This window comes from Lolium rigidum, chromosome 2, assembly GCF_022539505.1.
Source record: "Lolium rigidum isolate FL_2022 chromosome 2, APGP_CSIRO_Lrig_0.1, whole genome shotgun sequence".
Lineage (NCBI taxonomy): Eukaryota > Viridiplantae > Streptophyta > Magnoliopsida > Poales > Poaceae > Lolium > Lolium rigidum.
The window spans coordinates 119,291,692-119,315,187 of record NC_061509.1 but is presented as its reverse complement, the minus strand read 5'-3'; the positions used below and the strand labels follow the sequence as shown (position 1 = coordinate 119,315,187).

Below are 23,496 nucleotides of genomic sequence, written 5' to 3'. Positions count from 1 at the left end.
TATTGCTCTTCCGGTGGTTTTAAGTACTATGTTAGCTTTATCGATGACTATTCTCGTTTTTGCTGGATCTATCTCCTTAAACATAAATCTGATGTTGAACGGGTGTTTTATGCTTTTCAGTGCTCATGTTGAGCTCCTTTTGAACACCAAAATTAAAGCTGTCCAATCCGATTGGGGCGGTGAATATCATAAACTCCATCAGTATTTTCGGCGCACGGTGTCTCACACCGTGTCTCCCGCCCTCATACCTCCCGGCAGAAACGGTGTCGCTCGAACGCAAACATCGTCACTTGGTCGAGACAGGTCTTGCCTTGCTCGCCCACTCCTCTCACCCTTTACGTTTCTGGGATGAGGCTTTTCTGACGGCTTGCTACTTGATTAATCGCATGCCTACACCCGTTCTTAACAAAGAAACACCACTTTTCCGCCTTCTCAAAATTCAGCCCAATTACGAGTTTCTTCGTATCTTTGGCTGCGCGTGCTGGCCGAGTCTTCGCAAGTATAATGCTCACAAGCTTGAGTTTAGATCCAAGATGTGTGTTTTCTTGGGCTATAGTCCTATGCACAAGGGCTACAAGTGTCTTGATAAATCCACGGGTCGTATCTACATCTCCCGTGACGTCGTTTTTGATGAATCCGTGTTTCCGTATGCCACTCCTGGGGTTACGGTTGATATTCCCACTCTTCGTGAAGCTATTAATTTCCCTGTCACTGAACCGGCTACGAGTGATCATGTGCGTCAATATGACCTATCTTACCTGTCCACTAACCTGTCATCTCCAGCTGTTGATCTCCCTGTGCAGAATACCGCGGTGGTCGACGTCTCTCCTCCGGCTATGGACGTGCATGTGCATGCCCCGGGAACCGCGCCCCACTCGGATGCTGCCACGTCGCCGTCGGGTTCTCACGGCGCGGATGTTGCCGCGTCGCCTCCGGGTCACACTGCTCCGGATGCGGTCACGTCTTCGGCGTGCCCTCCCTCGTCGCCTGCATCGTCCCCTGCATCGTCTCCCGGATCGCCTGCGTGTGGCGCGCCCACGCCACCGCATTCAGCTCCATCGCCTGGCAGGCCGTCGCGCGAGCAGCCGGCCCCGGCGGCCTCACAGCCTGGCCATGGCATGGTCACTCGTCTGCGTGAGAAGCACTACACCGACGGCACTGTGCGGTACGATACTCGTCGCCGTGCTCTCTTTGCAGCGCCGGTGTCTCACCATGATGCTCTTCGTGAACCGGCGTGGCGCGCCGCAATGACGGATGAATTCACCGCTCTCGCTCAGACGAAGACCTGGACTCTGGTTCCTCGACCACCTGGCACTAATATTGTTGGCAACAAGTGGGTGTTCAAAATCAAGCATCGTCCAGATGGTTCAGTTGAGAAGCACAAAGCTCGCATGGTTTCTCGCGGGTTCACTCAACAGCACGGCATTGACTATGGTGATACGTTCAGTCCTGTTGTCAAACCATCCACCATTCGCTTGGTTCTCTCTCTAGCAGTTTCTCGAGGCTGGACCCTTCGTCAGGTCGACGTCAGCAATGCTTTTCTCCATGGTTTTCTCACATAAGATGTCTATATGCAGCAGCCCCCTGGTTTTGAGGGTGTCCGTTTCCCTTCTCATGTGTGCAAGTTGCAGCGTGCTATTTATGGTCTGAAGCAGTCCCCTCGTGCTTGGTATGCTCGCTTGGGTACTCGCCTTTTCACTGGGGTTTCTTCCTTCCCGGGCTGATACATCCTTGTTCATCTTTAATCAGCGTGGTGTTCAAGTCTTCATGTTGGTTTATGTTGACGACATTGTCATTGCCGGTTCCACTACTGCTCGTTGTTGAGGGTCTTGTTCGCTCTCTGTCTGCCACTTTTCCTATCAAGGATCTTGGAGTTCTGGAATATTTCCTTGGATTGGAAGCGTCGTACAATTCAGGGGGCATGACACTTATGCAGCGCAAGTATGCGCTAGACTTGTTGCAACCATCTGGCCCTCAAGGCAATGTTCATAAACCAGAGATTGGGGATCCCAAGCCCCCCCCCCCCCATTCTTTCGGGGCACAGACTTTGTCCCACGCCACCAGGCAGTGGCCCCCCCTCACGTCCTTCCTACCCTTCCAGAGGAAGCCTCTGATGATCTTTTCAATGGCTGAGACTGTCTTCGCTGGGATGTCAAGGGACATCATGGAGAAAATGGGGATCGCCGAGAGGGTCGCTCGAACAAGTTCAAGGCGTCCGCCCTCGTCCCGAGAGGGAGGCCTTCCAACCTGGCAACTTGTTGGCCACCTTATCCACTAGGTACTGTAATTGTGCGGCAGTCAGTTTCCTCAGCGTCAGGGGTAGTCCAAGATATCGGAGAGGGAAGGGGACCACAGGACAGCTTAGTTCCCGAACCACGGCCTCCTCGTCCGTGTTAGTGCATCTAATGAGATTCGCTGAGCACTTAGCCAAGTTGGTGCGAAGGCCAGATGCATCCCCAAAGTCCTGAATGATCGCTGCGAAAACCTTGAGATCGAGCGCCAGGGGGCGCAGGAAGGTAACCACGTCATCAGCGTAGATGGAGATGCGGTGGCGCAGGCCAGAGGAGGCCAGCGGGGTGAGAAGTCCTACTGCCGAGGCCTTCTCAATCATCAGGTGGAGGACCTCCATGATGAGAATGAAGAGCTGAGGAGATAGGGGATCCCCTTGCCTGAGTCCACGCCTATTGGCAATACGAGATCCGGGGCAGCCGTTAAGCAGTACACGAGTCGAAGCCGTAGACAGAAGGGCGCAAATGCAGGAGAGGAACCTTTCCCCGAACCCCAGCCTCCTCAGGACCTCAATAAGGAAAGGCCACTCCACCGTATCAAAGGCTTTCGTTATGTCCAACTTCAGAAGAACAGCAGGGGTTAAGCGGCTGTGAAGCTTGCGGGCTGTTCCGTGTACCATCATGAAGTTGTCACGGAGGCACCTTCCACGCACGAATGCACTCTGATGCACCCCCACCATCTGGGCAAGACAGGGGATAGCCGGGTGGCCAACACCTTGGCTACAAGCTTGGCGAAACCATGTATAAGGCTGATAGGCCTGAAGTCCTGGACTTTCTCAGCTCCCTCCTTCTTAGGAATAAGAGTGATGAGTGCTCCATTAACCGCCCTGAATCCACGACAGTCAACGCGAGACATAGAGCTGAAGGCTGCCGTGATGTCCGTCTTAATGATACCCCAACAAGCCGTGAAGAAACGAGCAGAGAATCCATCCGGGCCAGGACATTTATCCCTCGGCATACTCTTGAGAGCCAGTAACTTTTTTTAGTTCATGCATGCAAATGGGCTAGAGAAGAGTGAGAGCTGCATTGTGAATTTGGCTATCTATAGGGCGCCCAGAGGTCATCCAGTTACAGTTGTGTCCTAAAACAATCCTCACATAGTTACAGTTGCTGGCATTGTTATGTACACATTCAATTACAAGTAGCCAGTTTTGGGAAGCCATTCCGTACAGAATGAATATGATACAGCTTGATGTATTGATGTGGTTTGATGCAATTAGCGTGTAAACTGGCTTAACGATCACAAAGTTAATAGCAAAATGAGTACAATCGGGCGGATGGCGCCACAGCCCATGTGCATGAAGCATGGTGCTTTTATATCTGAAGGTCATCCAGTGTCAGCTCTTCGGCTGACATCATCTTCAGTTTCTGTAGGCCATATACTTGATCAATATCGCAAGGTCTTTGCATTCAATACGACATAAACAACAATTCAAACTACTTACTGTGATGAACTGGGGTGGGTCATCAAGGCTGGACGAACCGAGGATGACCTCTCGCTTCAGCTTGGATGTGAGTTTGTGTGCAGCCCGTAACTGCAAATTGCATTCATTGGTTACTGCATGCAGATTAGTATGCCCGTACGGAACTGTGGGTGTTGAAAATTGACTAGAGTAAACCATAAATGAACCTAAAGCCACAACGGCAATACAGAAGTGACGAGCAAGTGAGAGAATATTACTGCACACCTCTGATCGAGTAGCACCACCAATGACAAAAACAAATATTCGCTGGCCAAGCTTTTTGAAATCGCTGGACGCGTGCTTCAATACAGAATCACTGCAAAATGCTCATAATGTCAAGTAGCCATTGCATGCTTATATAAGGATTTTAACTGGTCGTATTACATAGCAGAAAATATGGACATCTTCAATTTCCCAAATACGATCAATGAACACAACTTAATCAGTCAAATACACTTCAAGGTGTACTGATTTGATCTATTTGATCTTATCATTAACGGGTTCACGATAACTTGCCAAGTTGCAATCAGATTTATATACAGGCATGTCATGATTAGTTTGGCATTAATCATTTCCATGTTAGGCCAAAAACTGAAAGAAATTAAATTAAAGCATCACTGGCTAGCAGAACCTAAAGGTTACTAAGCATACGGATTTAAATCACACTTCTGAAAGCACAGACATAGATACTCATTTTACGGAGGTACAAGGACTGCATGTGCAGTTTTCCTATTCTAGACACAGTAGTTCTTGCATGGGTATTTTCCGCACTGGCAGAGATTATTTAGTAATTTCAGTGTTAGAATAGGCTTGTGTTTGGCAGTGTGGATCCAGGTATGAGCGGTCAGCTCAGACCCAAGCACCTGTACAGCCGGGTACAGAGTAGGTAGATAAGGACATGCTAGACATCAGCTACAGTGATTTCATCACGCCACTGGCATTGATTTCATAACGCCACTGTTAAGGTATGCGAGTCGCTTGATGCCTACTATCACGGCATTGAGGTGCAACAAGGGCTAGGCAGGATCGACATCTCCCAGTCGGCATATGCCCAGAAGTTGCTGGAGAAGGCAGGGATGGCCAGGACCAATCCCTGCCATGTGCCCACGGAGCCGCGCGTAAAGCTGTCCAAGTGCAACACGGGGCCTGCGAGTGATGCTGAGTACTCGAGCACCGATGGGAGTAGACAGGAAGACAGCCCAATTTGCACAGAATCAATTCCAAAAAAAAAAGTGCGAACCAAACGAGCTGGACCGAGCCGAGCCTGGCTCGACCCGAGCTCGCTGCGGTCCAACAAAATGAACTCGGCTCGGTCCAGTGATCTAGCGGGCCGAGCCAAGCTCGGGGCAAGCCCAGGAAAACTCGGGCCGAGCTGAAAGATCGACCCATACGTCCAGCCTTAGTGCACACCCGACCGGATCTGACCTTCGGAGTAGGATTTGTGTCGTGCTTCATGGAGACTCGATGGAGGATCACCTCGCGGCAGTAAAGCGCATCCTTTGTTACATCATCGGATCCACGCTACACGGGTGTAGGTATGGAAGAGGTTTGGGTGCTGCGAGTCGGAATACGTGGCTACCGCCACAGCAACTTGCCAGGGATCTGGATGGCTCAGTTGCTGGCCGAGTTCAGCAACAGCGAAGCTGAGCAAGTGATGCTCAAGGTCGACAACAAGTCGTCTATCGCGCTTGCCAAGAATCCCACATGTTCCACGAGTGATCCAAGCACATCTAGTTCAAGTACCACTTCATTCGGGACTCCATGGAAACAAAGAAGATTGAGTTGGAGTTCGTGCCAACCGAACATCAGCTAGTTCATGCAAACCGAATACCAGCTCGCCGAAATGCTGACCAAGCCCCTTCGTTGACTCCGCGTTGCACAGCTGCGGTCAAGCATCACCATGCTGGAGATGTCACCAGAACTCGAGCCTAGCAAGTGATTGTTAGAATAGGCCTGTGTTTCTAGGAGCATACTGACTCGGGGCCTGTCCCAAGTCGATTCAATATTAGCTGGCTCCCAAAGTCAGCGGTGCGAGTTTGGCTATGAGCAGTTAGCTCAGACCCGAGTAGTGTGTCAGCATCTGTACAGCCAGGTACAGAGCACGTAGATTAGGACGTGTTAGGCGTCAGCTAAAGTGAGTAGGATGTGCTAGACGTAGCTACAGTGATTCGGCCGTGGTAGACCTCAGCGACCCGTCCACTCGGTGTCAGACTGGACGTTACCTTTTGACTTTGTGGTCACTCAACCCCTATATATATAGGGTTGAGAAATGAGAAAGTGTGGCAAATCATTCACTTGTTTTCGTTCACCCCTTTCTCTCCACCGCTCTCCAGTTCATCCGAATCGGAGACTCGTAGTTTTAGGGCCAACAATCAGTAGTCAATGACTCTTTAAACTCTACAGCCGGTGCACATATAGGAACAGAACTCCTGGCTATTCACACAAACATAGACAGGAATCCATCCACAGATAATCACGAGCATCGGAGTTCTAGATTAGTTCTAACAAGGTTCGACTTGGAGAGTATCCACCACTGACCTGGAATATCCATCATCAGAACCGCGAGGCCTAGCCCATGAGCCACCCGTCCTTCTGGATCTCATCGAGTGAGCTGGGCTTGTGCGGGCTGAGGTGCTGGTAGTGCTAGGTAGTCCATGGAAACTGGGACTAGGGTCGTTCATGCAGTTATATTCATCTTTCGGTAATTCACCCTTGCTGAGCTTCTCAATCAACTCCTGTACAAAAGGAAGCTCATTTTATATGCACAAAAATGATAACTGAACTGCACATAGACATTCAATGCCTATGCTAAGGAGCTGTCAAGATGAACCCTACAAAAATCTTGAAATAGCAAGAGATTTGTGAAATAAGTCCTGTAAATACAAACTTTTGGTGTGCCTTTGTATTAAATACTCTGCATCATTTTTGTAATTTCATCAAACACAACTGAACATTATCTTGATATGTTATGTACAAATCTTTGTATTGTTGAACTGATCCTTCACAATGGTACTAAATAAAAAAATGGTTAAAAGTGAGGCTTGCAACACGATGTATAGCCGTATAGAATAGTTGAGAATATAAGATAAGCGGTATAAGGATTTTCTTTGTCAGATAGTGTCAAAATCCAAGGTGCATGTTCGGTCAAACGAGGTTACGCAAGCACAACACCGAGATTTGTTCACAAGGTTTGGTGAAATCACCAATTCCCCGGGGCATGACTATGGGCGCTTCTCCCCATGTACTAAATCGACATAGTACAACCGACGACAAAGACTGGCAGGGCCATCAGATGCATCTCAACCACCACGCCACGGCCAATCTGGTTACCCCTATGACCAGCACCCTGGGCCGTCCCTCTTGTGACCTTATATCTAGCCTACCAGCTTTCGTTTAGTCTAATTTTGCTACCCTGCCGCTGCCAGGGTTACACGTTCGATGTGAATACCTAACCCTCACCCAGTTACAAGTCCCTATAGCACAACTTGTACACATATTCGACAAAATTTTAACAGATAGCTTAGCAGATCTTGGTGAAACCAGCACCAGCAGTAAGAAAGTGCATAAATAAGAACTTGTACACGAAGAAATAATTATATAAAGCCCATGCCCAGAATCTGAATGAACATGTTTGGGTAGATACAAAGATAAAATTTTAAGTTCATACCTCCAAAACTGGATAAAATCGGGACAATGCCCATGCTGATTCTTCCCCTGTTCGCTCTTTTCTATGTCCATGTTTTTTCTGTTCTCAAAATGAACAAATGAGCAAACTCTGACATTCAAATTACGTATACAAATAAGTTACGATGGAAACTAGAGCTTTTGCCTTGTGAACATCAAATTTTAGAGTAAAACCTCCTCCTGAGGCCTTTTTTGTATCGGCGCATAAGCAACGCATATTATTCACAGCAATCATGTCATCAGCGGATAATCCTGCCAACTGCCAACAAACATAATAGCTTAAGGTTTCATCCCAAATGATCAAAGATAGAATCAGCATTGATATTAATAGGGGAATTCCAAAAACTACCACCCATATGCAAGTTGATACCACTGCATTGTCATTTCATAGGTACGACCAGTTATGTGATTCTGAAAATAGTTTTGCTTAACAGTAAGATTAAAAGAGGTACCCCCAAGCTAAGCGACAGAGATAACAAAGCCTTTCCGAATCATGTGTCATTGAAATAAGATTTCACACATGCTAAGATTCGCAGTTCCTTACTATTCACCTGTAATCAACCAAATACATAGTACTCCCTCTTTCCAAGTTCATAAGGACTGCACGTACCTTGAGATCAAACTGAGGACCTAAACGTATGTACCGGCCTTATAAACTCGGAAGGAAGGAGTACCAGGACAGCTATGCGTTGATACTTGTCCAGTATGAAAACCACATGTGCATGCATGATAGTGTCATATATTCAAGTGTTATTACTTATTTAGCAATTTTATAGGAGGCAGATTTAGCATATCTCATACATTACTTTAAAAACTTCCATAGCCAAGAGTTAACTCAAATGTCACCTTTGTGTTGTAGGCATTAAATTACAGTATGCATTGCTAAATGCTAAATTTTACAGTAACTGTATGCCAAGTTATAATCATTTTCTATAAGAGTGTACAATGCAGGTGGTTAGATGAGTGGCTAGAAAAAGAACACGGTTTTTTGCATCATCAAACTCACAGGGTGAGGAGAGCCTTTTTTTATTTTGCATCATCAGACTCACAGGGTGTTTCTGTTGGGTTTCATATCAACTTGCTTCGGAAAAAGTTCATGTTGTTGATGGTGTTGTATCAGACTCACAGGGTGCTTAGACAGGGTCAGGAGAGCCTGACTTTGCTTCGGTGTAGCTCAGGTGCTCTCGAAAGTTAACTTTTTTCCGTAAGGTGCTTTAGCCTGGTGCCCGAATAATCATCACGGCTGAACTGCTGCTGGTGATTGCACGTGTGCTACTAGACCACAGAATAACTATACCTTTGTACTGTTTGTTTGGGTCTGGGACTGGGAGGTTCTAGTAACTCCAACAGAAGTAGCAGACTACCCTTTTGAAGAACCATATCAGATTGTTGATACCAAGAAAAATACATAACCATTCCTAAGCTAAAGCAATTGCAAGAAATTAGGGTCATTGCAGCACTATGGTACACATACAGCATGGATTCATGAGTCCACTGCCCTATGCAATTACAGGACTGCTGTAATCCAAATCACATGGATGATGTGTGGACATTGACATCACAAGTATAACTTGCTAGCGTGGACATTAAAAATCTTAAGCAAGTGCTCCGGAATTTAGGCACCTCCATAGAATTGGTAATATTGGTTAGACAAGTGCTTAGTGACATGGCAAAGTTCTGCCTCCACAAGCACTTGTGCAGAAGCACCTTGCGTTGTACATGCCCTAGAGCTACATAAAAAGGATGCCCCAAGAGAGTGCTACATCATCTCACTATTTCTTTCATGTCGTATGTCAAATATATGGGATGGATCTGCCTACTTCCTCCAACATTTATCACATCATAAAAGTAATATTTTCGGCTCATTACAAGAACTGCAGATGTTCACTTACGAGAAAAGACAAAACAAAAACTCGCAACACTAAAGTGAAGGTCTAACCAGTTACCTAACTATGAATGCAAAGCACGTCCCAAACATAATATTTCAAGATATTAACCTGTGCTGTATATATCTAATAGAAAAGGAATATTTACATCGGAACTAAAAGAGATACAGCAGCTGAAAACATAAGACTGCATTTAACCGAGAGGTTACACAAATTAAGCACAAAACATCGTGAGATTGGCCAATAAATATAGAACCAAAGATTACCTGCATCAATTTTGTACCCTTATCACTTTCAAACTTCTCTGGATTGATCGCTGCATAAATCATCAGCAAACGCAACTTATTTTCACGACTTACACCCTGCATTGAGTCAGTAAATATCTAAATATAATGTCCAAAGAAATCCAATATGTCATTCCATGTAGTTCAAATGAAAAAATACCAATTGTGTCCTAAAAAAATTGATTAATTCTTTTGTCCCAGCATCACCAAAAACAAGATCTTGCTCTAGCTGTCCAACATCTCGAAGACATTGCTCCCTTATTATGCTGTTGAGCTTTCCTGCAATCTGAATGAACAGAAATAGACACATTATTTTTTTATGCTTCAAACAATAGACACAAATATAACAAGTCAAATAGTAATTGTAGTACTATTTAATTATGAAACATACAATATAGCGCAAAAGCATTTCAGTTTCACACGATAAACACAACATGAGTGCGTCAGGGATTCATACGGGAGGACCATAAAGATGATAATGGGGTAACATCCTCGTCAATTTGAAGCGCGCGCGCCGGCCAGTAGAGTATGGCGGGCTAAGTGCCCAAGATCTGGAGTGCGCCGGAGTTGCTCTGCACCTCTGTTGGCTGTGGTTTAGCCACACAGACAATGAGCAATCCTGGGGCGGCCTTGAGCTGCAGTTCTCGGCGTTGGAGAAAACCATGTTCTTCGCCTCCACCTTCATGTGCGCAGGGAACATCTTCTGGGGTATATGGTCATGTGACCAAGAGATTCAGCAAGCTGAGGGCGGTGGCCATCAGGGGCGTACCTAGGTAGTCCTACCATGGTGCATGGGATATAGGGTCCAAAGATGTTTTCCTTCATATTAGTCTTATGTGTAGTGTATGAGACCCAACTTAAATGAAGGATACATCTGATTTACACGAGTCCACCAGTTCCTCTTGGTTCTAGGTCCGCCACTGGTGGCCATGGCTGCGCAAAACCATTCTTGTGTCATCGACACCCGTGGATCACTTTAGCTTGGAAAAACTCATCCAGCTCCTGGAGCATTCATGTGCCGTGTCCCAAGTGCAGTTCAATGACCAACCCGGCCGCCCTGTTTGGCGTTGGACTAAGAACGGCACCACACGGCTCGATCTTGCTACAGCCATATAGGGTTCCGCTAGACACAGAGCTTGGCAGCTTACCTGGCGCTCCTGGGCACTGCGCAATATTAAATTTTCTTCCTACTTGCTGCCCTTGAGAGGTGTTGGACTGCCGAACGCATAGCACACCATGACCTCCTTCGCCACTCGGCCTGTTTGTTTTGCAGCACATCACTTGAGACCATGGCGCACCTCCTGGCAGACTGCTCCTTCTTGAGGCATGAGTGGGACGAAGTCCTGTCCTGGATCAGATTCCCCTTCCGCCCTTCCTACCCCAGCGAGCCCCGTGTGGACTGGTGGCCTAATGCCAATGCCCATTCACACAAGGATCTTCGCAATGGTGCCTTGATGGTCCTGTTCACCTCCTGCATGCTGTGGAAGCATCGCAACAGTTGCACTTTCAAAGGTTCTGCTAAAAAAAGAAGCCTAACTTTGAGCCCGCACCATCACCCTAGGGCTTAGGGTGTGTTTGCCTGGGAAGTGAGATGTCAACTAAACCCCTGTGTACCGTGTTGCCTTGTACTGAGCCCCTTCTTGGGGGTTTCCTAACTATTTTCTACTCCCTGCGTTCCATATTACTTGTCACAGATTCGGATGTACCTATACACAATGTGAATCAGTGACAACTAATAAGGAACGGAGGGAGTAACCTTTCCATCTATATACACAAGAATACATAGACAGATGCCTTGTGTTTCCTCAAATAAAAAATATGCTGCATAAGTGTTAGAATAAAAAAATTAAAATATATCTGAGCCAAATGCAGACCAAAAATTTTGGCAACCGTAAATCCTACTACCTCCGTCTCAAGGAATAAGGCGCACGCGTATTCCAAGACGAACTTTGACCATAAAAATTGAGCAACAAAATCTTGATTATATTATATGTAATTAGTATCGTTGGATTCATATTGAAAAGCACTTTCTAATAATGCTAATTTCATACAAACAATCTTTATATATTTGAAGTAATTCTTGGTCAAACAAAAAGCACGTAAAACGAGGGCGCCTTATTCATTGAAACGGAGGGAGCATAAAATACCTGAGAAAAATGGTTTTTAAACTCAGGATGTCAGCCTGGTTGTGGTGACATATAAGGGTGAGCAGCAGCAACGTGAAAAACCACAGCAGTGACGAGTCCAGGAGATCACGGCAACCGCATCCAAAACAAAGAACTCACGTGCAGTGATGGGCAACCGCGGCGACGTCTGCTCAGGATGAAGAGCAGCAGTGGCAGAAGTAGCTCACAAGGACAACTGTGTTATGTGCGACCAATGCCCTGAAACGATGCAGCACCTACTCATTGACTGCCCGTTTGCTCAGCAAGTGTGGTTCAAGGTTCTAGCCTGGGTGCACGCCACCTGCTCCCCTCCACTGCAAGGCACCAAGCTCGTGGACTGGTGGCACCAAGCGCAACACCCAAACCATTGAGGAAAGGTCTGGCATCCTTGACGCTGCTCACCTCCTGGCTGATTTGGAAGCAGCAAAATGAATGCACCCTCGATGAGGCATGTCCAAACTGCACATGATTAGTACGATTAAGGCTGAAACCAGTCTTTGGGCACGGGCAGGAGCCTTAAGACTTGGGGTTCTTCTGCCAAACACATCGGATGTACACTAGTTGTGTCTTTGGACCAACTTGTACCCAGCCTGCATAGGCTTGTAAATACTCTTCTTCCTTTTCAATGAAACGAGACACAATCTTTTTTGTGTTTTTTTCAAACAAAAAAAAAAAGACAAGTTGACAACCAACTGCCACCGGTACCTTCCATTGATATCACAAACCGTATTAGGTGAACAACACATGATATCATATGTATTAGGTGAACAACACATGATATCATATGGGCCAGGGATACTCTTCCCAGCAGCCAAATGCACCAAGCCCATCCAGCCGCTAGTTAAGGATTGGGGTCATTAGTTGGTATCTTTAACTGTCAGTTGCTATCCTTAAGGGATTCATATCTGAGAAAGGTCGTGCATCTTATACTGGCTAGCATGTGAGGACGTGAGATGATGAGCTAGCTAGCCAGGGTTCGAGCCTCACTCCCACCTAACTGAATTTGGTCTCTAGTTCCTCCTAGGACCAACTAATTTTTTTCAGGAATCCATGTCTATCATTCCAAAAGAAAAGAAAAAAGGTCCTTTGCTATCAGTTCAAATTAAGTCAAAAGTGATCAATTCCCTTGACGTGCAGCTGGCAGTGCCCGCCTCTTGTGTCCAGGGTTACCTCGAATAGGCCATATCCTGCCATGCTCATGACATAAATCTTTTGATTTCAGCATTTCTTAGGTTTGTTAAGTGGCAACTCTATTTCAACTAGTTTGATGAAGGAAATCGTGCTCTATTGACCCCACACATTCACACTGTAGATGTGCCACCACCATTGATTCTAGTAAAATCGTTCTTATTAAGTTTCATACACCAACCAGTACAACGAAAAGTGCAAATTAAGAGAGGTGGGCAATCCACATGTACTTTAACACCCCCTCTCACTGTGACTCGATGGCCTACACATGGACAGAAAGAGGGCAAGAGCAATTTATATTTCAAAGTGCGAAAACTGAGAGATATCGACGAGGATGTTTGCCACGGGATCAAGGCAGGGTGGATGAAGTGGCGGTGAGCATCTGGTATCCTATGTGACAAAAAGGCCCCACAAAAGCTAAAAGGTAAGTTCTATAGGAGGGCAGTCAAACCGGTGATGCTATATGGGGCAGAAGACACATCCAACAAATGAGATCTGCATGCTACGATGGATGTCCGTCATACAAGAAAGGACCGGATTAGGAACGAGGTAATTCGCAATGGGCTAGGGGCGTCGCACCGGTCTACGAGAAGCTAGTCCAACACCTACTAAGGTGGTTTGGGCATATCCAGCGGAGGCCTTCAGTTAACCGTGGAATTCTAAAGAGTATGGAGGAGACTAGAAGGGGTAGAGGACGACAAAAGTTGACTTGGGCGGAGACGGTAAAAAGAGACTTGAGGGATTAGAATGTACCTAAAGTCTTGGCTCTTGATAGGACTGCATGGAGATCAGCGATATATGTGCCGGAATCTTACTTTACTCTCTTTTTTTCCTTTTCCTTCTTGTTTTGGTTTCCTTTTATTTCTGTTGGGTTTCATATCTACCCTACCCCAATTTGCTTGGGGAAAAAGGCTTTGACGTTGTTCGTTTGTTTGCGAAAGCCGAGACTTGAACTCAAGACCTCTGCTCCAATACCATATTAAGTTTCATGCACCAATCAGTAAAACCAAAAAGTCCGAACTGATGGAGAGGAGATGGGCAATCCACATATACTTTAACAGTTCCTTTGTGCTAAGTAGTTGATGGGTAGGGCCACAGAACACCAGATTCGAAAGAAAATCTAGAGCTAATACATTCACATGCATTGTTTTGTGTTCATACAAAAAAAAAACAGTCAACAAGTACTGATCTTAAGACTTTGAACAATATCACGTACAACATAACAACCAACCTCGACATGCAGAGAAAGCTTGTCAATTTGATCACTGTACTGTGGAAGAGCTTGAACCATTTTTTGCAGGTCCCTAGTTGATAACTCTGCTCCAGTTCTGAAATTTTAAACAGAAAGAAATGAGCACTAGCTAGAGAAGTCCAGACAAAACAAACAAAAATGGACACATTCAACTAAGCATAAGAAAAGAAAATTGAATCAATACATAGAATTTGTTAGGACATATGCAACTTGTATTTCCTGAAGGCCATGGGCCAGTACATATACACGTACAGTTGTGGTAAATATGCAGACAGCCCCTTGTAGAATGGGGAAAATACACAACCCTTGTGGTAAATATTCTGAGGAAACGCAAAAGACTTTTGTGTTTCATTTCATTGAAAAGATAGAGTTTGTTACAATCCTCCTAGGAGCAAGGTACATGTTTTTGAATTACATCAGTGTACGTCCCATGTCCGTTGGCAGCACAACCCTCAGGCCTTTCACTCCAGCTCTTGCCCAGAGCACTGCTTCATCGAAGATGGCTGTCAGTCTGTCACCAGATCACGAACCAAGGGCCGGGCTCTGTCAAAGACACAAGAGTTGCGGTACTTCCAGATTAGCCATGGCGTTAACAGAGTGATGGAGTCCAATCCCTTGCGAAGTGGCTTCGGCGTGTCCTGCATAGCCTTGCGCCACCAGCCGTTGAGGGTGGCATCGTCGGCATCGTCGTTAGCAGGCGGTTGGCACGTCATGCGCAGGTGGGCCAGCACCTCATGCCAAACCTGCCAAGAGAATGGGTATGCGAGGATGAGATGGCGCATGGTCTCTAGGACCTGATCCCACAGCAAGCACCTGGGGTGGTGCTACAGGCCTCTCCGAGCCAGGTGCTCCGCGGTCCAGCAGCGATCAAGGCCTGCAAGCCAGCAGAAGAACTTGACGCGCAGCGGCACCCACGTCTTCCAGGTGAGCTTCCATGAACCGGACATGATCAAGCCTTAGAACAACCCTTGATAGCATGACTTGGCGGTGTTAGATGCCGCTCTCGGTCCACTTCCAGATGAGCCTGTCAGGCTCCTGGGATAGGGTCGTGTGCACAATGGCCACCCACAACTGCAGATATTGGCCAATCTCGTGGACGCCGAGGATGCCGTGGATGACACGAGCCCAGCTATTCCCCTGCAGTCCTTGGGCAACGGCCCGGTTCTTATGCCGGCGCTCTGGGATGCAGGCATATAACATGGGTGCCATCTCGCGGACTGCACGACCACTGATCCATCGGTCTTCCCAAAAGAGAGCCTTCTGCCCATTCTCAACCACCATAGTGGTGGAGCGAAGAATAGCGATCGCTCCTCGTCGATGAATTGCAAGTCAAGGTCGCTCCATGCTCTCCTGTTGTCACTGCGAGAGAACCATAGGCACCAGGCGTAGGGCAAGACTGGTGTGCTCCAGGTCTGGCACGCCTAGCCCTCCATAAGCAATATGCTTGCAAACACGTTGCTAGTTGACATGGCAGTTGCCGCCCTTGGCCTCTTTTTTCCCCTCCCAGAGGAATCCCCTCTTGATTTTATCGATGAGCTTCAGGGTTTTCTTGGGAGGCCCCAACACAAGCTGCTGGTGGATCGGGATAGCGCTGATCACCGGTTTGACAAGTGCCACTCGTCCTGCCTTGGTCATGAGCTTTGCCTTCCAAGTGGGCAGACCAGCTGCGGCACGCTCAACCAGAGGTTGCATCTGTGCAGAAGTTGGGCGCTGCAAATTTAGTGAGATGGCAAAGTAGGTGATCGGCAGTTCGACGATGGGACAGCCAAACTCCTGAACCACCAACGTGGTGTCGTCTAGGTCACGGTGAATGAGCGTGGCGGAGCTCTTCGCGAAGTTGACCTGCAGCCCTGACACGCGGCCGAACAGCAGCAAGATCTCGCGCACGGCCACGACGACATCCATCGTGGGCAGGCAGAACATGACCATGTCATCGGCGTAAAGTGAGAACGCCGGGACGGTGCACCGTGGGTGCAACTGCTGTAGGATGCCAGCATCGGTCGCGTGCTGGAAGAGGCGCCCCAGGGCATCGACGCCAAGGACGAAGAGCTGGGGCGACAACAGGCCACCCTGCATAAGTCCACACCAGTGCCAAATTGGGGGCCTGACTCTCCGTTTATCAGCACCCGTGTGCTAGCCGATGGCAAAAAAATCGCCAGCCACTCCAGAAGCGATCTCCGAACCCATACCGACGTATCACTTCGAAAAGGAAAGGCCACAAGATGAAATCGAGCGCGCGCTCGATAAAGCTTGAGGAAGACACGTGGAGCTCCCGGTCACCAGGTGGGTGAGGCTGATGAGCTCATGATGATCAAGATGTTGCTATGAAACTCAAGTCCAATGAAGTCAGGATTGGACCCATTACAAGGGCTCGTGCATGTTAGTGAGCTATTTGTATATTGTATTTTCCCCACTAGTTAGGGGGTTTCCTGCATATTGCACACCTGTACATGTACTATATATTGTGGCCTTTGGCCCCGTGGAATACAAGTTGCATATTCCCTAACATGGTATCAGAGCCAGGTTAGGGTTAGGCTAATTCTTTTGGATGCTGCAACTCCTCCGCGTGTTGTCGCTGTCGTCGTCTGTGGCAGCCGTCTCATCTCCCTCCTCACCTCGCCGGCCGTCCTATCTCCGGCCACCGCCGCCTCCCCATCTTCTTGGTCACCGGCCGCCGCCCATCGCCTCCCCGTCGGCCGCCACCTCCCTGTCGGGCCGTCGCCCCCACGTCCCGGCCTCGGCACTCGTTGTCGTCGCGCCCGCAGGGACGTCTGGTTGATTTGCTTCGTTTGGTTGGTTTCCATCGGGAGTTGACCCGATCCAAAAAAAAAATCCAAAAAAAGCGAGAGAATGTCTAGTTATGTTGCGATTCCTCGCTGCCCCGTGATTTTTATGGCGTGAATTACCCTGATTTCGCTGCCTTTATGCGCATTCATATGCGTGATCTCCGTCTTTGGGGTGTGGTGTCCGGCGAGGTCTCCCCGTTGCTCCTACGGCTCCTACTCCACCGACTCCACCCGCTCTTGCTGCCGATGCTCCTCAGGCTGACCAGGATAAAGCTAAGAGTGCGGATGATGCGGCCATTGTTGCGTATGATCGGAAGGCCCACGAGTATTCTGCCGCTCTTGAGACCTACCGGCTGGACCTAACTGCTTACACCCAGTGGATGGATGATGATGCTCGTGATGCGGCTGTTCTCACCTCCAATGTTCTACCGCAATTTTCTTCTGACTTTATGGGCCTCAGTACCGTCACCGACATGTGGGCTCGCCTTCGTAAGCGTTATCAGCCGTGTGGTGATGTTCTGTATCTATCTCTGGTTCGTCTTCGGCAGTGCTGCTATCTGGCGCCAGCTCGACTCTCTTCGCGGTGTTGTTTGTGGTACCCACGAGGCCGCGACTCTCTTGTCTCACAGTATAGTGCTATCAGTATTGCACGTGATCTTATGAAGCATGAGCTTAACAAGCATATTTGTGTTGATGCTTCTTTTATCCGTGCCCATGTGCAGGTTCAGGTTATTGCGCTTCAGTATGTGCCTTCAGAGTTGCAGTTGGGGGATTTCTTTACGAAGGCCCAGCCTCGTTGCGCAGCATAGTTCTACTCTCCAAACCCAGTGTTGTGGATCCACCATGAGTTTGAGGGGGGTGTTAGTGAGCTATTTGTATATTGTATTTTCCCCAGCAGTTAGAGGGTTTCCTGCATATTGCACACCGGTACATGTACTATATATTGTGGCCTTTGGCCCCCGTGGAATACAAGTTGCATATTCCCTAACAGTCAAAGCTACTAGAGTGAATTCACTCCTAAATGATACAGCATGTTGAGAACTTTATACTGCCTAAGTCTTTGCACCTATGTATGATCAGGTACGAGGGAGATTCAAGCATTGCACAGGAAGACGAGCTGTTGCACGAGGTGCTGGACGTGAAGACAATCTACGGACGCGTGATGGAGGACAATCCATGGATGAGCGAGGGAGGAGAGGGAGGCAGGCGCGTCAACGGGAGACAGCACCAGCGGCACTACTGGCCTTCACAGGCTGCCAGCCAGGTGCCGCCCTGACGCAGCAGCACTGCTGGCCAGGCAGGGCGGCACTGCCGGCCACCCCCCGCGGCACTGCCGGCCTATGCCGGCGGCACTTCCAGCCTGGCTCCGCGAACCAGTTTGGCCGAACCCTATTCGGGTCGGTTTGTATCAAGTCTTGGTCGAACTTTTAAGTTCCAGGTCGCCCTGAACTACTATATAATATCCACGAGTGTCCCCAAATTAGGTTTAGACCACGTATAAGATAAACACTAGTTCCAGACTTGTTTGCTTTGCATACAGCTGAAATTATACACACCAATTCGTGCATCGATCTGGTGTTTTGCTACTGAAAGTTTGTGTGATCTAATATTCCATTGGGAATTGGGCATTGGGAATTGGGAGGTCGGCGGCTACGCGCGCAAGTGTGTGGAGTTGCAAATATTTGTAGGGTCGAGAGTTGTTGCATTGGCGACAGGGATCGATCGAGAAAGTTCATCAACGTCATACAAGTTATCTTCATCGACTACCATCACCATCCACCTCGCTTACTGAGAAATAGGGCCACCCCTCAAGGCTTGGTTGAGGCGATGAAAGCCCTGGCCACGGAGATCACACAGCTGCTGGAAGACATTCGCGAAGTCTTGCTTGACTCCAACACGCACGAAGGAACTCGGCAGTGAACCCGTCGGGGCCCGGCGCCTTGCGGGTAGTCATGCGCTTCACAGCGTTCCAGATCTCATTGCCGGAGAAGTGAGCCTCTAGAGCATCCAAGCCATCGGCAGGGTCAATCAGCTGGGCAAAGTCCAGCAAGCAGTCACGGCTGATGTCCGTGCCCAGCAAGCCGTCGTAGTGCATTAATGCAGCCTTGGCAATGTCCGCGAGCCGGTAAGCGTTTGCCCCTCGACACGGATGGCGTGGATCCTGTTCTTCTGCTCGCGGTAGGTGCACTCGCTAGTGAAAGAATGCCGTATTGGTGTCGCCATCACGGAGGCAGGCGATCCGCGCACGCTAACGGGCAATGGTGCGATCAAGTGATGGCAGCCCCAAGTAGGCAAGCTTGAGCTCCTTGTGTAGCCACGTCTCATGCAGCGATAGGTCCCTGTCTTCCTGTGCCTTGTCAAACCTCAGGACGAGCTATCTAGCGATTACCATTCGCAGTTTTACGCTGCCAACAGTTTCCCGATCCAGCTGGTTAGGAGGACAAGTAGTACTCTAACAGAATTAAGTTGACAGAGACAGCTTTAAGTTTGTTGCGGGAACTAAGTTATCACTTGAAATAAGTTATTTCAATTAACTAAAAAACTAACTTTGTATCCTTTCTTTTGTTGCTAGGCACATCATATTGCACTACAGTACCTGCTTAATTTACAGTTATGAAAACAATACAGACAGACCAGATAGTTTGGTAAAAAACATACTTTTGCAGTTAATACTTAATAATGAGTTCTCAACAATCAACCTAATGTTGTCAAGGCATTTCATTTGAACTTGTTTGTTCACGAGACAGAAATGAAAGTCTAAGAAACGCATACGAATAACGGCACCAATGTGAACCTATTTTGGTTAATAAAGAGCCACCGCACCTAGTTCTGTACTTTTTTTAAAACTATATATGGACAAACCTTGCTTGATGTAGTTGGGCAGCTTTATTTTTCGAGACGAAATGTGTCATCTTATCATGGAGTCTTTCACTTGCCTGGAAATTATGGTCGTTAAGTGTACAGCTGTCACATTCTAGAACCACATAGAAAGGACTGAGAAGTAATCTCACATCTGCTATATGGGCATGTCGAAGTTCAAGCCAAACAGGATCATGGTCCTCCAACAAGACCTCTCTTTTTCCGAGGCTGAACCATTTTTACTTGGGACCTTTTTCAGTCACATATAAAGATCCGGTAATCAACCAATGAAACAGCAGGAAAGAATTCCACATTAAAAAAGTTCTGGTTGCATGCTCACCTCATGTACATACTTGTTACCATCCATGAATAGCAGATCATGGCACATGGCATCATAAGTCCATTCATGAATTATTGGTGCAATCTGCAGCATACAGAAAAAGAGATGAAGCAGCAGAATTAATAGCATTGTATTACATGTAGAATGAATCTAGAAGTTGAACTCAGATATACATGTATGTTCAAATGTACCTGATCAACCGAACGGTCTACTATGAGCAGTTCACAAGTTTCCGTTTGCGGAAATTCAGGAATTGACGTTTTATATTTGGAGAGATAATTCCACACAACAGCAGCTATCTTTGTGGGCACCATGTCCCTAAGTGTTGTCATTGTAGAGGCATCAATGGTCTTGGCAACGCGGTAGTGCACACGGGGAAATTCCTATAGATTATAGAACAATTTAAATAATAAGTGCACAGTTGCTCTGTACCAAGTTGCAACATGTCAGGCATTAGAGTTCTTGTTTAAGTTGAAAGAAACCAAACATACAAAGAAATGAGGATCGTAACAAAGTTATTACAGTAACGCAGTTCAAACAATTGGTGGAGCATCCACATATTCTGCCTGCTCCTTTCCCTTCTCAGTGCATCAATTATCACCAAGATTATCTGTTGTTACTTTCACTACATTAGTCTCCCATGCATCAAGAGATGCTATTTCAAGTGTTGGGCAACATGTGCTGCGTTGCCAGTTTCACACATGCTCATCATGGCTGAAGCGGCACAAGGTTGTGGAGGAACAACTATACTTTCCTGCTACAATATGGAAAGCACAAAGGTTGAAGGAACTACTTCAACGTTCTCCTTCAGATATCGCTCTGGAGGCAAGGGACTGCCCAGAGCAGCAAGAGGTTGGTCCAAAATTCTGAACGCGAGAGATTTAAGACAGAATCAGAAAGTTCTATTCATTGATAGGTAGTGAGTACATAGTCTGAGTTCATTACCAGAGGATATCACCTCTATTTATAGGCTTGAATTAGATCGGGCTACTTTGAAATCAGATGGTGTTTTTAGCCTTCACACTCAGCTCTACTCATAGCTAGAAGACTACAAAATACTTGAAGGCTAAGAAAACAAATACTCTCTCCGTCCACAAAAGAATGTCTCAACTTTGTCTAAATTTGTATGTATCTACACACTTAAACACTTCTAGATACATGCATAAGACCAGATAATTTAGAATGGAGCAGAAGTTTGTAGAAGTCAAAAAGGATTTGACTTCTGATTATCTTTTTTACTTTTCTTTTACTGTCCCTATCAATGGCCCAACCCATCCAGATGTTTGTTAGCGCCTCCACAACAAGTTTATTGTCTAGCCTTTGATGCTACGGCAAGTCCAAACCCCGAGTGGTGTGCAAATCTGAAAGGTCGGCACTCTTCACTTTAAAATAAATTATGTTGGTACGGCAGGAAAGCAGATGACCCACCCCAGTTGCATCCCTAGTTTTAGGCAACAATCTCAGATGTGGTAAGGCAGTTGTTCCGCTCTTGTACCAATCCTCATAACACAAGGACCAGGTCAAAAGCACAGAAGCTTTTGCATGTAACAGATATATACATACCCTCATTGACGCAAATACTGTAGATATACGAGTAGCCATTGTGTTCAAACAAGCATTGTACTTGTTAAAGCCTTCCGCGCTCTCACAGAAAAGCTCCTCCAATGCCCTTTCATGGTCAGTTATGAAACCCTGCACACAATCACTGTGAGTGTGTGATACCAGACAAAAGGATTTAACACAAAACAGTTGACACATCCATCCAAGTAAGAATACTTTTAATGCATAATCGCATAGTACACAACTAGCAACACATAACGTGCGCCAACTTGCACCATGAGCGGGAAGCCGCGCCCATTGATGAAGTGCTCGCCATTGAGCCTGTCCATGGTAGCTTTGGAGGTGAAGACGATAAGGAAGTCTTCTGTGAAGTTGGAGTGTGTCGGCAACTTGGTCCGGCTTGGAGGCGTCGAGGTCAAGCGTGTCCGCGACGGCGTGGTGCGGCGGCGAAGGTGGCGGGGTGGCCTCGCAACGAGGAGCGGGCCTGGGCGGCTCCCTTGGTGCAGTGCGTGGCGGGGTGCCCAAAGAACTCTTCATGTCCAGCGCGTGGCTCCAGCCACGGTTGCGATCCTCGCAATCCTTGGACTCATGCCCAAAGATGAGGCAGATGCGGCAGCGCACATGGTTGGTGCAGCCGCGGACGGCGTGGCCGGGGTCGAGGCAACGGAAGCAGGACGCGACGAGTGAGGCAGCGGAACAAGCGTCTCGGCTGCCAAAAGCCATCAGCATCAACATCATCTGCCCAAGATACGCGGTGCACCTCGGAGGGAAGGCAATGCGTTCCTTGGTCGGCGCACGGCGCATGTCCACCGTAGAGCTGGGCGCGGCACGAGGCACATCGCGAGGTGCCGCGGCGGAGCTGGGGGCGGCGCGGGACGGCGCGTCTGCCGGAGGGGGAGGTGTGCGGGCGACGTCGCTATAGGACCGCGAGCTCAAGGACTCAAGGATTTAGGGGTGTGGGCGACGTGTCGCTACACTCCCAACAAAGCTATAGAAATTATGTTAATCAAAGGTCTGTTGACTCCATCATTTGATCCTAGTGATCCTGTTGGAGCATCTCCAATTTAATGCTAGAACAAATAGTAGGAAAATCATAAACACACCTAGAAATATGCTTATGGGTCATTTCACAAGCACCGATGATTTCATGCAACCGACAAAGCAGAACCAAAGAATTAAAAGGAAAATGTGTGAGCTATCCAAGACTACTAATCGAATTCCGCCATAATCTAAAGAGCAATATTTTCCCCTTTTTATTTGTGACAATTTCAAGACTCAAAGAGCAAGCTTGAAGCATCAAAGTCAGACCACCATCTGATGTTAATTTATTAATTATAGTCCATCATGTGTGAAATAGTACCTATTGGGAAATACTTATTAGAAACAACATTTCTGGAACATGTATCAAGCAACATATTCTATCTGAAACCCATAATCTTTTAGAAGAACTATTGATACCTGGGAATCAATAGGAAAATACTCCAAATTCATCTGGAAATGCCAAGGAGAACAAAGAGTGATTAGTCAACATAACACTTTTTCATCTTTAAAATACTTAAGTATAAGACAGAAATGAACAAGAAAACTAAGGTAACCTCACTAAGTGCACCAATACGAGGTAACACACTTAAATCTTTCTTTATTTGAGAAACCAAGTCTTTCTGTATTGGAGAGCTGAAAAACACATACGCCCTACAACACAAGCAACAATGTGTCAATAAATAAACCACAAAAGGAATTG

General features: G+C 47.2%; 1 pseudogene; it reads right to left on the bottom strand.

The window, feature by feature from the left end:
* Positions 1 to 3,293: 3,293 nt before the first annotated feature.
* LOC124692282 overlaps positions 3,294 to 23,496 on the bottom strand; it is a 32,294-nt pseudogene continuing 12,091 nt past the window's right edge.